Source organism: Panthera onca, chromosome C1 (assembly GCF_046562875.1).
Source record: "Panthera onca isolate mPanOnc1 chromosome C1, mPanOnc1 haplotype 2, whole genome shotgun sequence".
Lineage (NCBI taxonomy): Eukaryota > Metazoa > Chordata > Mammalia > Carnivora > Felidae > Panthera > Panthera onca.
The window spans coordinates 167,986,046-168,002,528 of record NC_138346.1 but is presented as its reverse complement, the minus strand read 5'-3'; the positions used below and the strand labels follow the sequence as shown (position 1 = coordinate 168,002,528).

At 42.4% G+C, this 16,483-nt stretch overlaps 1 protein-coding gene across 2 annotated transcripts in view; it reads right to left on the bottom strand.

The window, feature by feature from the left end:
* The window catches only part of JAK1 (Janus kinase 1), a 243,496-nt gene extending 227,223 nt beyond the window's left edge, over positions 1 to 16,273 (bottom strand). Inside the window, exons 1-4 of one of the 2 annotated variants that reach the window (XM_060623878.2) lie at positions 16,176 to 16,273; positions 15,599 to 15,828; positions 15,111 to 15,279; positions 10,928 to 11,019 (exon numbers count right to left, since the gene is read on the bottom strand). The gene's annotated coding sequence lies outside the window, so the exon portion shown is untranslated. The remainder of the gene's footprint in view (positions 1 to 10,927; positions 11,020 to 15,110; positions 15,280 to 15,598; positions 15,829 to 16,175) is intronic. The other variant, XM_078451821.1, reaches the window with a different exon arrangement.
* Between the last annotated feature and the right edge of the window lie 210 nt (positions 16,274 to 16,483).

Genomic DNA, 16,483 nt, shown 5'->3' with positions numbered 1-16,483 from the left:
CAGAAAATACTTCTGAAGCCAGAAAGAGACTTCATTCCCCAAAGGATGGTCCAGTCAACTGGGTGCAAAAGATGAAATCAGAGATGTAGATGATAGCCAAATTGTCCAGGACCTCCAGGTATGTTAAGGACAGTAGTCTTGGTCCCAAGAGAAAAGAAAGCCATCAGTGGGCTTTATTTGCTCCCATGATCAAATTTTCATTTTAAAAAGGTAATTACAGCTGCACAGCTTGAAAGGGCATCAGAAGGCAAGAATGGAGTGGGGAAGGGAGCAGGTATAGTGCCATGCAAGTTTTAAAGCATTTCTAGTTATGCTGGGTCTAACCCCTTTTCAAAACCTCACCTAGGGGCGCCTGGGTGGCGCAGTCGGTTAAGCGTCCGACTTCAGCCAGGTCACGATCCCACGGTCCGTGAGTTCGAGCCCCGCGTCAGGCTCTGAGCCCCGCGTCAGGCGCTGGGCTGATGGCTCGGAGCCTGGAGCCTGTTTCCGATTCTGTGTCTCCCTCTCTCTCTCTGCCCCTCCCCCGTTCATGCTCTGTCTCTGTCCCAAAAATAAAAAAAATAAAAAAAAAAAAAAAAAAAAAAAAAAAACGTTGGAAAAAAAACCTCACCTAATCAACATTCAAGAGCAAGGTTGTATTAACTTACATTAATTTCCTACACTTTTCCTGTTCTGGGATCATACCCTCCCTCTTACCACTTGCTAGCTGTGTGGCTTAGGAACTACCTATGAGCCTCCTCAGGTTCTTCAATTATGAATTAAGGAGCACACTTCTCTGAAGATTTGCATTAGGGTGAAATGAGAGCCTGGGTACATGGACGCTCCACAAACACAGACTCATCTCAAGCAAATAATCCTGTCAATTAAAAAAAGGAAAAAAGGAAGGCCTCTTCTACTGGATCTAATTAAACAAAATTCTACATACATAAATTATGCAAGAGATTACCCAAAATGCATTTACTAGAGTGGCAAATTTTATGGTATTAGAATAGTAATATTGTAAGCCAGGATTTTTTTTTTCTTTTACAGATAGCAGTGAGTGATACTAAAATGGTGAAGAAAGATTTATGATTAGACATTATACTGGCAGACATTTTAATTAAAACTCCTTGATACCCTCCCCATAAGAAAAAGGCCATCTATATTCCCAATGACACAGTTTCCCAGAAATCTAGTCTTTATTAATATAACTTTGAGAATTGGCACCTCCCCAGAGGATCTAAACCTCCAGAGTAAAAACTATGTTATCTACAAAGGGGAGAGCAAATGTACCACAACTCCACTGTCTGGTGCCCGTGGCAGACATCAGAAGATATGGATAGGTGGGTACAGCACTCCTTTCTATGGAGCCCAGACACAGCCTCAGAAGTCCCAGCCAAGGGCTCTAGGCAGCTACCCCGACTAACCCAAAGATATTCCCGGTCTGAATGTACTCATTTTCAAAGTAGGGGGAAAAATCAAGCAATGAGAGTTTAAGTAACATACCTGGAATTTCATTTACAAAAAGCAGAAAAACAAATTCCCCACTAAATTGAACCATTCTTTACATCTTTCACATTTTTTTAAACATCACTATCCATCTCCTCATAAGCTCATGGAAAGTACAAGCGCAGTAATAGTCCAAACTCATAAAGATATAATCTGCTTTACTCCAGTTCTATAATGTGAGCTGTTTTAACATATATTACATCAGAGGCATGTATTACAAAACCAAACCCTTTCAAACAATTTTAAAGAACTCCAGCTGAGAATGTTCTGGGTACATTCTCTGTCAATGGGGATCTTCATAATCACTATGTTTTGGATATGGAAGAAAAAAAAGTGGGTTGGTTTTTTTGTTTGTTTGTTTTGAGTCCCTTAGTCTTGTTCATGCTTAATGCAATTTTGTGTGGTGAAAGATTAACTTGAACAGGCAATGGTGAGAATGAACTATACGACAAGGATAGATTATGTAAATATGAATGCAGGTTTTTAAAAAGTTTTACTTATTTATTTTGAGACAGGGGGAGAGAGCATGCGCATGGGAGAGGCAGAGAGAGAGGGGGAGAGAATCCCAAGCAGGGTCTGTCATCAGCACAGAGCCCAATGTGGGGCTCAAACCCATGAACCCGCAAGATCATGACCTGAGCTGAGATCAGGAGTCAGATGCTTAGCCGCCTGAGAAACCCAAACGCCCCTGGAGGCAGAGTTGTTTTTTTTTTAATGTTTGTTTATTTCTGAGAGAGAGACAGAGTGTGAGCAGGGGAGGGGCAGAGAGAGAGAGACACAGAATCCAAAGCAGGCTCCAGGCTCTGAGCTGTCAGCACAGAGCCCGATGCGGGGCTTAAACTCACCAACCATGAGATCATGTCCTGAGCTGATGTTGGACGCTTAACCGACTGAGCGACTTGGGTGCCCCAGAATGCAGTTTTAAGGAAGCAATTTTTAGGGGGAAAATTTCTCTACAAGAAGCACAGAAACACAGAAACAGAAACCTTGCTGTCTCAAAAAGCAATTGATCTGGAAAAAATTAATGTTTAATAATGGCACAAACTCCTGGCACACTCATTAATTGGCTGGTTATTCAGAGAAGCTAACAGTGTACTAGGCATAGGAAAATATTTAAAACTGGTGTGGCAGGGTCAAGAGCTCAACCCCTGCTCCAACTTTGTGTGGTATGATCACTGCAGAATACTGCATGGGATCTGCATTTCCATGCAGCTCATGGCAGTTCCTACAACTACAATCTCATTTCCAAAGCATGACCCCAACTAAGAGCTTTGTGATGAAGCAGATTTTTTACCCATGGCTAATAAAGCATGGTCCCTAAGAGAAGATTGTTGCTGCCTATTTCTAGTCTCTATGCTTTTACTTATTTTCAAATTTACACATGTAATAACAAACAGAACTCTTTCATGATCTATAGCAAGCTACAGAACACTCCTTTTAATGAGGCTGGTAATATTTGAGCCACAAGTCCAATTAGGAATCTTAAAACATTGATTTACTTAGGGATACTATAGCTGTTCTTTTCAGACCTTGAATTTCTAAATTTTGAGACTATGCCACACTTGAATGTTCCTTTAGTCATCAAAGTGGTCACATGTGTACACATAGCTAGGTGTATGTGTGTATATAATTCTTGACACATATCATGTAATGTTACATATACATATTACACCTATGTAATACGTGAAATATGTGTGTGCATATATACATATAAAGTATACCTATACATAAAGTATGTATGATGTCATCTTACCACAGCTCCAGAGGTGGGCAAATGAGAACACTGGAGAATGGAAAGATCTGGTGAGTCACCCTGATTTCACCAGTAAATCCAGCAAGAGATGTCCCATCACCTCACTGCCTGTTGAGGCCCCTTTCCCATTTTGATTTAGTATTCATTGTTATGTTTCATTTCCTTTATATTTTACAAAATTATGGAACTATGCTAAATTATGTCAGAAACCCTTGGAAATATGTCTAACAGTCTACAGTTCAGAGAAGTTTAAATGCAAAAGACATGAAAATTACATTTTAACTGCTTATTTGAAACTGTTCACACTGAAGACTAAGGAAGCGATCAACTCACTCCTATTATTGACTGCAACAGTGTTTTTACCCTGAAATGCCTCCCATTTTGGTGATAAAACAGACATAAACTTCCCCCTTTAACCCTCTTGAAGTGTGCAGTTCTGTGGCATGAAATACATTCACACTGTTGTACAGCCATCACCATCCATCCCCACAATTTTTTCATCTTCCTTAATAACTCTGTACCCATTAAACATGAATTCCTTCCCCCTCCCCAGTCCTGGGCAACAATTTTCCACTTTCTGGCATTAGGAATTTGACTACTATAGGAGATTCATCTCAAAGGAATCATACAATAGTTATTCTTTTGTGTCTAGCTCATTTCACTTAGCTATCATCAGGGTCCACCCACTTTTGTAGTAGGTGTCTTAATTTTCACTATTTTTAAGGCTGAGTAATATTCCATGGTACATATACACCCCTCTCTTTATCCATTCATCTATCACTGCTTCTACTTTTGGGCTATTGTGAGTAAATGCTGCTGTGAACTTGGGTGTACAAATAGCTGTTTGAACCCCATCATTTGGGTATATAACCAGAAATGGATTGGAACTGCTCGATCATAGGGTATTTCTATGTTTAATTCCATTCTTATATACCTAAATGAGGAACACAACAAATACACCAATCGAACACATTGTGTGGATTTTCATCAAGGCAGTGGAAAAACCCCATCAGATTTTCTTGCATCACACCTCACTTAACCTGTTGGAACACCTTACATCTATGAACTGACTTGAAGACGCCAAAGGCTTCCAGGCCTAGGCAAGCCTTCCAGAGCTCTTGCCGCAGACCAAGCCTGAGGCTTTCCTGTTGACAGGAAACAGGACCCAGTACAGCTCCGTCTGTAGAAGTGCCGAGGTCAGTCCAAACTACACCCAAAACTCAGCTCTGCAGCATCCCACAGGCACGGGTGTGGATCCTGGCATCAGAGCCCGGTAAGTATAAAACCTGAATTTTTATAAAACTAGTAACGGGAAAACAGGAAGATCAAAGAAGGTGGTGAAATCCCCACCAAGGCCAATGATTGCACAACACGTCGCTCCCTGAGGCACTTTTTTCCACCTGCTAGAACACTAAAAATTAGGAATGTTTCAAGTTATTTGAGAATTCACCAATCCCAAAACTTTCCTTTATTAGAAGTTCTTCCAAGGTTTGTCAGAAATTCCCTGTTTAAGGAAGCAGGAAACTCCAAGGAATTTTAGGACTGATAGTGTAATACACGTTTAGGCAGAGCCATCATTCCCTATAATTCATCAAAAACATAGTCTAACATGCAGTTTATAGAGAAATTCTGAATGTATAATGACATGTGGAGGTACTGGGCCATAATGTGGTCAATGCTGTGGAGAAAACAATTCAGGGCCAAGCAGGTACAGTACAAGGGGTTACTCTAGGAATGGTCGGTCCCCTTTTGGGAGGGAAGAGGGGTTAAAGAGAACTGTGTGAACCAGCAAAGGAATGCAATTACCAGGAACATCTGAGGACCACGCAACGAAGGGTGAAATTGAACCTCTCTGGATGGGGACGCAAGGCTTTGCCTCTCTACTCGCACTCCAGTTCCCCCCTTTTTTTTTCCGGTTCCCCTTTTTAAGGACTTGAAATACATTTGGCCCAAGAGATTAACTGGGCTGTGCTGATCAGCGGGTAAGGTCTCCATATACTAAAAGGTGACACACAGCTCTTCCTTCCCTCGCTCCTCTCGCCCTGTGGGATGCACACCCTGACCTCAGCAGGCTCAGTCATCTCTTTGCCCAAGAGTATGAGTGGGTCACTGCTTTGGGTTCCTCCATCAGTCATCTGACAGGAAGGTCAGATTCCCAGATACAGACATGAACCTCAGAAGAGGTTAAGAGGTCTCTGTTTAATGGACTGAACCTGAGCTATATGAAATTACCTGAGCCCTGCAGCAGACTGTGATCTAACACATAATAAAGTCACGCACTTTGACTCTTGTCTGCTGCTGATCCACGTGTACAGCTTCCGAAAGGGTCTTGAAGGATGTAGGAAACTCTGGGTTCTCTAAGATCCCCATCCCAAACAGCACTCTTCAGTGTAGGATGCAGGCTAAAGATGCATGCTCTGTTAAATGTCTTAGTGTTTTATGCAATCCTGATGCTGGGTTGGTATTCATAGCCTTATATCCCTGAAATCAATTTGTTTTAGATGTCACTGCAGAGTCGTCCTCAATTCTTGATAGAAATAAAATTACATTTTCACATAAAGGTGACAGCAACAATAACATAGACACTTAGCAAACAGTTTTTGAATTAGAACTAAATTCTAAATTATTCCTGAAAGAAACAGAATGTGTCCCTACCCATTCCTTAAGCACAAAGATACAGTTTTATTCATGCAATAATATCAGTGTTGTTCAGGGGCAACAAGAGTAAGCATCCGACTTCTTGATTACCATGTCAGGATTTGTGGGATCAAGCCGTCCATCGGGCTCTGCGCTGACAGCATGGAGCCTGCTTGGGATTCTCTCTCTTCCTCTCTCTCTCTGCCCCTCCCCTACTTGTGCTCTCAAACAAATAAACTTAAAAATATATATAACAATGTTGTTCAACATGTAGGGCTTTCCTCTCCCTGTTTTAAGTTGAATTTCATTATGAATACCCAATATTGCCAAGTATCTATCTATTCTAATTAGATTACCTCTTATGTTTATAAAAATAGCAAATCAATTGCTCCTCACAATTCCAGTGCAGCTCTTCCTGCCCACGGGTCTGGTCTTTGTGCTTTAATAAAAATACCTTTCTGCAATGAAAAAAAAAAGGCAGGGTAGGGGGAGCACCTAGCTGGCTCAGTGGGTGGAGCAAGCGACCTGATCTCAGGGTTGTGAGTTCAAGCCTGATGCTAGGTGTAGAGATTACTTGAAAATAAAATCTCAAAAAAAAAAAAAGGCAAAAATTTCTCTGAATACCACTTCAGAAATACTAATTCACACTAAGCATTCATCTAGTAACAGCATCTTAAAAGTTCCAAAGGTCTTAATACATGTCCACTCAGTGCAACAGTCTTCATCCTGCCATGGAAGCAACTACCCAACTCTGACTTATCCCCACCATGTTACAAAACAAGGCAAAGACAGAGGGAATAACATACCCTATTTTCCAGGAGACGTACAATATAGGAATAGGGTAAGCAGGTTTCCAGGTCCCCCGCCACTGTTTTATGTGCCTGTTTCATCTTCTGTCTTCCTTCCTGGACACGACGGGACTCCTTTGATGGAAGGCAAGATGGCTGCCATCCTTCAGTTATCACAGTACTGTACCTTTAGAATGGACAGCATCAGCACTGTGATAACTGAGCCAGGGCAGCCTGTCAGTCACGGTGTCGGCCAGCACCATCCTTTCTGGGTGGCTGCACGACTTCCTCCGAAGGCTCCCATGAAGTGAAGAACTAAAAGATCCCTTTCTGGTTTGAGATGTGGGGAAGCAAAAGAAGAGTAGGGTCATGGCCCAGCAAGTGGTGAGACTGAAATAGTAAAAGGCCCAGTTGAATCATATTAGAATGAAAGATGAACACAAGATGAATGCATATTAATGATGAGCAACCATGTGATTAAGCTTTCAACTCTGACAATACATCAAATATGCAGTAAGCTTCCCAGCTGTTTCAGTGTTATCTCTTCCATGCATGGATTTGCCAACTCTATCTCCCTGACCTCAATCACCCATGTAATAAATACTTAGTGAGGAACTACTCTGTTCCAAGATCTCTTCTAGATGTTCAGCAAATGCTCCTTGTCCTCAAAGTGCTCACAAACATAGCCATAATACTTCTCATGTGTCTTACATTTAATAATTTCCTATGTGCATTCTCATTTGGTTTTCACAACAACTCACATGGGGCTGTCCATGAATTATTCATTATCACAAAAGGTTTTAGAAATAGATTACATATCATTAGCCCATTTTACAGATAAAAAATAAAAACCTGAGCGGTTAGGTGATTTAACTGAGATCATGCCCTAAGTTATGATAAACTTGGGCTCAAATCCATGTCCAATGATCAAGCCCAGGGTTTTTTTTTTCTCTACTCCAACCTGGCCATTCAACTCATCAACTGGATACACAATTTACACAAAGGGATTTCTGAAAACATTTAATTTTGGCTTCAGAGTTTTAGTTTTCTCAGTATCTCAGATCACAACGCAGAAATTAGTGGGGATTTTATGCTTTAAGGGGAAATGCATGTTAGCAAAAAAGAAAAAAAATGACTTTGATTATTCTTACTCTCAGTTCCAAGGACGTACTCAAATTGATGACACTGATGACAATTATGTACTTAGCACACCTGCAGGGTGTTTTCCACTACAGTTAACGTCAATTCTACAGTTATGGTGGTGCAAGAACCACTGACAACCTCTGGAATGCATTTAAAAAAAAAAAAAAATCAACATACACACAGATCACTTGCTTTGAAATTATCTGTACCTTTGAGCTGTACCATGAAGTCATTTGAGGGATGATTCTTACTTTTAATAAAAAGTACAAAAAGATTCTGAAATTGGAATTCAGGCTTTAGATTGTCAACTTATTAAAACTATGATTCACTCGGTTTTTTTCCATGTCAGTCATAAGATCTCAAGTTATTTCAATATGAGTGGAACTCGACAGATATTTGAAAAATAATTATGTTTTCAATTAGGCATTTTCTCAGTTTCAATGATTCATTATATGCAAATTAGATATTAGCACTGTACTTCAAATAAGACAGATGTTATGAGTCAATTCTTTAGATGAGAAGCAGAAAACAGGAGTACAGTGACTTTATGCACTATGAAACTGACCTTATCTTCAGAAAAGTAGCATCCAATGAAATAACCCACCTTCACACAAATTAAAACATTCTCTAAATAACTAAAACTCAAGGAGGTCACAATGCCTAGGTTTTAGCCAACTGATGTAATACAGAGTTGAAACACGAGAGGGCAACGAAGCTTAAAAAAAAAAAGTTGGATCTCGTAACCTTAGGTTCCTGGAAATAGCTGCACATTTTCACCCAAATTATAAACATCTGTTACATGAACAAAGATATTGTGATTACTTGAGAATAAAATTTTAGATAGCTGATCTGTCAAAGAGGATAAGAAGATTACCACCTAACATTTCCTGGATACAAGTTCTGTCAGTCCGGAAAAGAGGAGTACTTACTCTGAGACACTGAAGGGTGGACAAGTTATGGGAATAAATAAGCAGCCTTGATATACTTAGTGGTGAATAGACTGTTCTACACAAGGTTCAGTATTAATGTAACTGAACATCTAAATGTGAAGTACGCCAAGATGAACTTAGTTCGTATTGTACTGCAAAGCTGAAATTCACTTTATTTAGCCATGACCAAAATCCACATAACTAAACATTTCTGGCACATTACATAAAAGATATTTTCTTATTTTTCTCTCACTTTGTCTAAACTGGGATCAAAAAATAAAACACATACACACACAAACAAAAAAAACAACACCTCACAGACCAAGTGATAAAAAGCAAATTGTCATCATACTGTGAGTGGTTACTTACACTAATGCTCTCAGAATAATTCTAAAGCAGTTTCAAGGAAGAAAAATATGGGTTATTGTATTTTATAAATACTGATAAATAAACTTCAGAGATGCAAAGTCTTATTTCTTCTTGGAAATTATTCTTTATAAATGTCCATTTTAAAAAATCAAATCTGAAACATTTCTTTCTCAAGAGATTTTTCTTATAAAAATGGAACTGTTTTAATATTAAAACAGGTGACTGCAGGTACTCATGCTACATACCAAACTATACTGCAAAGTAAGAGAAGAAACAAAATAGTGATGTTTCCTACCGAGATCAAATTGATTTTAAAGTTCTATGATAAAAATGATACAAACTGAGAACAATTTCTTCATGATGCATGCACCAAATATTATCAATAAATTAAGTACTTGTGGCACACTGGTATAGTAAAGAACTTGCTTTTAAATACTGCAGAGTACTGGGGCGGCTGGGAGGTTCAGTCAGTTAACCATCTGACTATTGGTTTCAGTCCCAGGTCATGATCTCACCGTTTGTGAGTTCAAGCCCTGCATCGGGTCTGCAGCTGGCAGTGCAGAGCCTGAATGGGATTCCCTCCCTCTTCTCTCTCGCTGCCCTTACCCCACTCAGACTCTCTCTCAAAATAAATAAACAAAATCAATCAATCAATCTTGGGGAGTATAAATGAACACACAAAGAACATGTCACATCTCTCTTACCTGTAGACCAAAAATGAAAATATGATTTTAAACCTTTAAATATGAGTAAATAACTGGAGGCACCATAAAATAAGCTGCTGACAATGCCAAGTATTTACAAAACACTTCAAACACAATAGTTTAAATAAGATTGTTTAATTAAATCCACCAGGCTTTTACTAAAGTGTGACTTTTTTCCCAACTTGAAAACCGAAATCCAACTCAATGTTATAAAATGTGCATATCTGACCCAACTGTGATGTTATAAAAATTTACTGTCAACAAAAAATGCTCAAATATCAATTACTGCTTTGTTGGAAGTACAGGAATGTACACATGCGTATCACTGCAAAGCTCTGCTGTATCAACACTTTTTAAAAACTAACTTCTGCTAGAGATTATTAGGAGACCTAGAGTGAGGGAATTACAGGTATTTTTTTTTTTTTTAAGGAGAAAAGAAACTGGCTAAAAAGGCAAAGAGAAGTCAAGGACCACTGCCCTGTGCAATGTCCACCCTGATTCTCACAGAGAAGCATTAACTGGGAGGCATTATAAAGGGAGTGTCATATTTTACCCACTTCCAGCACTGACCTCCAAGTCCTCTCCTACCACATAACCCCAAGAGATCCGTCTCAAGGAAAAGACCTATCAAAGAAGTATGTACACAATAACACAGAGAAAGAAAGAACATGCTTTCTTATTTATTTTAACGGGGATTTTAGTCCAAAAAAGCTACAGGAGACTAAAAATTTACAAATAAATGGATTATCCCATAAATTCTATCATTAGCCTTTTCCTCGTAACACACACACTCCACATACACACTTTTAGTCCAACTGTCTATTCCAGTTACTTTGCTTTCTGATTTTGCTCTAGATTCCATTTTTTTCCCCAGAGTTTAGATTTTAGAGTCCGCTCACAAGTCCGTTTTATTCTGATTTCACCTCTGTATTAAATCTTTTTAAAATAACTATTCAAAATGATCTACCTAAGCTAACCATCTCTAAACACCCTGTCCCTAATTAATCTATAACTTCCTCATTATTACAGCACTGCCATGTAAAAACGCCGGGTCTTAGATTTTGAAATTCCCTGAAGGGCCAGCTAACAGGGGCAATACCAAAGACTTTCACTGACCTCAAGTTCTAGAACACTGAGCCGTTCCAGAAACACAATTAAACTCCTCTTTTCTGCAGAGTCCACCATTCTCAGAGCTTTTAGTCCTGCATCTGTAAAATAAACACATTTCTACTTGTAACATATGCCACAGTGGTACTGCACTCATTATTAATATTAAACACTATTTCTTATACGGGCACACCTTGGAGGCATTACATGTCCAGTTCTAGACCACCACACTAAAGTATCGCCAACAAAAGGAGTCAAAAGAATTTTTTGGTTTCCCAGTACACAAGAAGGTTATGTTTTTTTAAAAAAAATTTGTAACGTTTATTTATTATTGAGAGACAGAGAGACATAGAGCATGAGCAGGGGAGGGGTAGAGAGAGGGGGAGACATAGAATCTTAAGTAGGCTCCAGGCTTTGAGCTGTCAGCACAGAGCCCAACGCAGGACTCGAACGCACAAACCGCGAGATCATGACCTGAGCCGATGTTGGTCACTGAACCAACTGAGCCACCCAGGCACCCCCAGAAAGGTTATGTTTAGGCTACGCAGTAGCCTATAAAGTGTATGATGGCATTATGTCTAAAGAAACCATGTACATACTTTAATTAAAAAGTACTTTGCCAAAAAAATGGGGCGCCTGTGTGGTTCAGTCAGTTAAGCGTCTGACTTTGGCTCAGGTCATGATCTCACGGCTTGTGGGTTCAAGCCCCATATCAGGCTCTGTGCTGAGAACTCAGAGCCTGGAGCCTGCTTCAGATTCTGTGTCTCCCTCTCTCTGCCTCTCCCCCACTCATGCTCTGTCTCTGTCTTTCTCTCAAAAATTAAAAAAATAAATCATTTTGCCAAAAAATGACTATCGTCTGAGCTTTCTGCAAGTCATATTCACTAATCACCCTAACAGATATAATAAGGAAAAACTGTGAGAATTACCAAAACGTGACATAAGAGACACAAAGTGAGCAAATGCTGTTGGAAAAACGGTGCCAACGGACTTGCCCAACACAAGATTGCCACAAACCTTCAATTTGTAAAAACCACAGTATCTTTGAAGCACCATAAACTAAGGCATGCCTGTACTGTAATTTAATTTGGCACGGCTTATAATTATTTCTTCCAATCAGCAGTATTGTTCCTAAGGTCAGAAATTGTTTTCTTCATGTCACTTCAAGACACTAATCACTCCTTTCCACAAAGTGCAAGCTCAACAGGTATTTGATTAACTGAACCTCATCACTTCCTAAGGATTCTCTAAATAGATTATCAACGAAAGTGTATGTTTAATTCCAGCTTCTATCTGTATGATCTCAAGCAAGGTACATGACTTTCTGTCATCTGTTAGAGGAGGGGGTTGTTATTTGAATGGCTCCTAAGTTCCTTCCAGTGCCATTAGCAAATCTCATTAGACAAAACCAACCACCAAAGACAGCACTATCTCCATCTAGGTCATCATTATACTTTTTTCGGACGTAAGGGGTCAGCAGCCTTGTGGGCCCAATTACCACCAGTGGAGCTAGGATGGGGGGATGAGGGGGTGGAGGAGAGAAAGTAAATGAAGGAGTAAGAGAAAACAAATGAGTGGTATCACTAAAATGCCACCAGGTGTCACAATTGTTACTGTGTCACTTACTGTTCTCTGATAGAGTTTGGTATGCACAGGAATCTTTTAAAACAGCACCTAGAGCCAGATGTGTGGTATCTAAATTTCACCATGACACTCCCACTAGCCTTTCTGGTCCCCTGCATGCTTGTATTGACCTTCCTGAGTAGGGCATGCCTCCCACATAGAAATCTGCAAAGCATTCACTATTAGGTCTTATGTACTAAAATAATTCACTATTGGGGTCCCCAAATTTCCACATGGAAAACAGCAAGGGGAAGTAGAGATTTCATTCAGTCATCTCTTCTGAAATTAATCCATGGACCAAAAGGAGCAATGTTATAAGCCAGTATTGTCCAGGAAAAGTAAAATGCAAACCATATTATGTATTTTTAAATATTTTAGTAACCATATTTAAAAAAATTTTTTAAACAGGTTAAATTAGCTTTAACAATGTATTTCTAAATGAAATATCCAAAATAGTATCATTTGAACATGTAATCAACGTAAAAATTATCCATGGCTATTTTACTTTCTTTGTAGGAAGTTTCTGAAAATGAGAATGTAATTTATACTTACGTCACGTCTCAATTTAAACACTAAATTTTCATCAGAAGTACTTAATCTACACTTAGATTTCATGTTTTACAGTTTAAAACGGTGATGCATATGCACAAGTTGTTTCCAAACATATTTAAGTTTTCCAATAACTGAATCAAGTATCAATTTTAAGAATTTACTGGAATTTGAAATTCAGTTCATTATCACAGCCAGATTGCAGGTGGTTGACAGGGATATGGAGCTAGTGGCTACTGTATTAATGCAGTTACAGGCAACCCTGTCTGTCTCCTCGATTTTTTAAAACATGAACCAGATTAGAAGACGTTACCTCTCCAACTAGCAAGTCCTTCTACGACACCCACCAGATGCTCAACTTAATGCCAAGTATTCTCTGCCCCACTACTCATCCTTAAATTGTCAATACTTCAGTGATGATCACTTATCAAGCAGCCCTTCCCAGAGACTGAACAATACTTTTCGCTCAGAGAGAAAGGCACATCTCAATTCAGGGAAAGAATGGAGACACTGACATTCAGAGATACGCAGTTCAGTTCCAAGGTAAAGGTGGAAAATCCTGACATGGTTACTTCTTTGTCAAGGATGTTTGTCCCCCGCAAAAGTTAGTCATTGTTTATGATGAGCCTCTCATGACAGCTGTCACTGCACGCAACCTCACATCCTTCATCTTCCTCAAATGCTCCCTCCTAGCCTGCCTCCACAGTCTCCTTGATCTCTAGCAGACTTTTAGAGAACACTCTAGGAGCCCCACTTTAATTCATTCTTAAAAGTACTTGTTATTGTTGACACACCGAAACATATGAATAATTCAGTAAAAGAATCTCGAACCAGCCTATTAATCATTCATTGGTCTAGGTATCCAAATTATCTTGAGAAAAGCTTTTTTTTTTTTTTTTAATACGCATGGTAAGTATCCCCTCCACTCTTCCCCAAAGGAACCGATTACAAATACTACAGTTCCCTCCCTATGTCAAAGTTCAGTGTTGCTCCTGCGGCTGATTTAAAAGTTGATCTTCTAAAGGAGCTGGATTCCTAAGATAGTTCTATTTTGAGCCTTCTTCCTGTTCTGAAGCTAAAGTTGGAAGGGCTTAGGTGGTGATGTCATGAAAGAGAAACTGTTGACTTTTACAGAAGGGTCTTCAGCAGCTCGGGGCTGCTCATATGATAGAACCTGGTGGCGGAGTGGGGGGGGATGTTCATTTCTCATCTCTTTCCTTTCCCTTCCCTTCCTTGTGAGTCCCAATTATTATTTAGCCAGCAAGAAAACAAGTTCAAATAAGCGTGCAAACATATTTACATGTTTTACTCAAAAACGAAGACTGAGAAGGAAAATGCCTCATGCTGGGGAATAATGGTGACCACCTGCTTCTCCACTCTTCAGCCCTACCTTCCCAAGGACCCATCACAGGACTACAGGCAGGAAGGGTAGGAGAGACAGCTGGTGAGAAGAATCAACGGATTATTATAAATCTAGGAGGATTGGAGAGGAAAATGCTGGTGGGGATATTCAAGACTGAAAGGAGACCCTTGGGTCCCTTCTCTGCCACTGCTTTCTCCTCCCTTTTGGAATGGTTGGGTTTGGGACTGGGTGTGTCTTCTGCTTGGGAGGCGTGTTTGGCTCTGAAGAACCAAGAGGGGCCAGGGTGGGGCCCAGGGAAAGGGAGCCAGAGACAGGCTGCTTTAGGCCGGATTCTGGGCTAAGCTCTTAGGGAAAGAAAAAAAGGGGCTGTGAGGAGAGAGCAGACAATTCCATTACACTACCTGGTGGGGAACAAATAACAGCACTGACCGAAGGAGGTCATCTCTCTCAATCTAAAGCCAGCAGTTGGCTGGTGGGGTGCAGGTCCAGAGGGAAGAGAAAATCTCAACACATCTGTAAACCACAACTTGCCTGGGTAGGGAGACGGAAGTGCCCAGTGCAATCAGCAGGTGAAAGAAGCACTTTCTGGTCAATCCTGGGAGGGGGGATTAGCTAAGAACTCTGGGGAACACGGGATTCTCTGGTTTTTCAGCTCACCTCTCCTCCAAAGCGAGAATAAGCACAGGTGTGGTCCTTCTCCAAAAAGGTGGCAGCTGGCATGCGGGTAGCTGAGTGAGGGAAAAGATTCCTTGGCCCGGGAAGGCAGGGAGAAGCCGTGGGTTCAGTTGCGGCCAGGAGCAGGCGATCTCCAAGTCCCTTCCCCCTTCTTGAAAACCGAACAGGACCGGCAGAAATTACAACAACGCACCCCCCCCCCAATAATGTTTCTAATAAAAGAAACACCCTCCCATGCCTACTTAAAAAACTGCACTCTCTGGTTGATGGAAATAAACAGGTGAACCCGGAGAGAAGCGGGAAAAGACTGGAGATGGGAGAAAGAACGTACCGAGAAATCGAGGCTTCCTCGCCCTCCCTGCACACCCCCTCCCCTCCAGCCCGGGAGAATCTGCGTGGCAGGTTGCAAGCTAAAAATGCCACACTGACAGACATCCCCCTCCCCGCCTCGCATCCATTCTCCCTCCTACCCTAGGGTCTAGCGTCCCGGCCTCGTGGTAGCGTCCGGTCCCTGGACGCCGCGCGGGGCTCCCCCTCACCCCGGACCGCCGCCGCCGCGGGGACTCCGTTCTTCCTCTCTCCTCCCTCCCTCCTCCTCCGCCTCCTCCTCGCAGACTCCTCCCGCCGGATCCTTCATGTAAACAACATCCAGGCTCTATTTACAGTCGCCGCCGGACGGCGAGGAACCCACGCCAGCACCCTAGAAGAAGGCGGGGGTGGGGGAAAAGCGAGTGCGCAACATTTACACACGCACCCCGCCCCGCCCCTCCGCGCCGCTCCCCTCCGAGGGGCCGGAGCGGGGCGTCCGGGGCCACCCGCGCCCTCACCCGACCTGCGCCGCTCCACGCACCCCAGCGAGGGCCGGAGGACAACCGCGGAAATGCCCAGGGGCGAGGCCGCCCCCCCCCCCAACACACACAACCCCGCAGGAAAAACACACACGCCTCAACAACAACAAACCCAGCCCGGCAACACACGCTCGAAGTCCGGGAGGGAGTGCGGAGCCCAGGCCCGCCCCGTGCCACCGCCCTAGTGCCCGCTGCCTACCCCGCGGCGGCGAACTGCTTGCGGTCCGGGGAAGCGGTGAAGGCAGGCGCCCAGCGCCGGGCAGCGGCGCGCCCTCGGCCCCCGCCGCCACCCGGCCCGCCCTCGGCCCGCCCCCCGCGCGGGCGCCGAGCCGGCCGAGCCCCGCGGCTGCGTGTGCGTGTGCGCGCGCGCGCCGCGGCCAGCTTCACAGGAACGGCTCTCGTCGCCCCCGCCGCTTCCCGCGTCCCCGGCCGGCCCCGGCGCGCCACCACACCGCGCCAGGAGCGCAGCGGCCAGCGCTCCGCCGCGGCGCACGGGCGCGCACACGG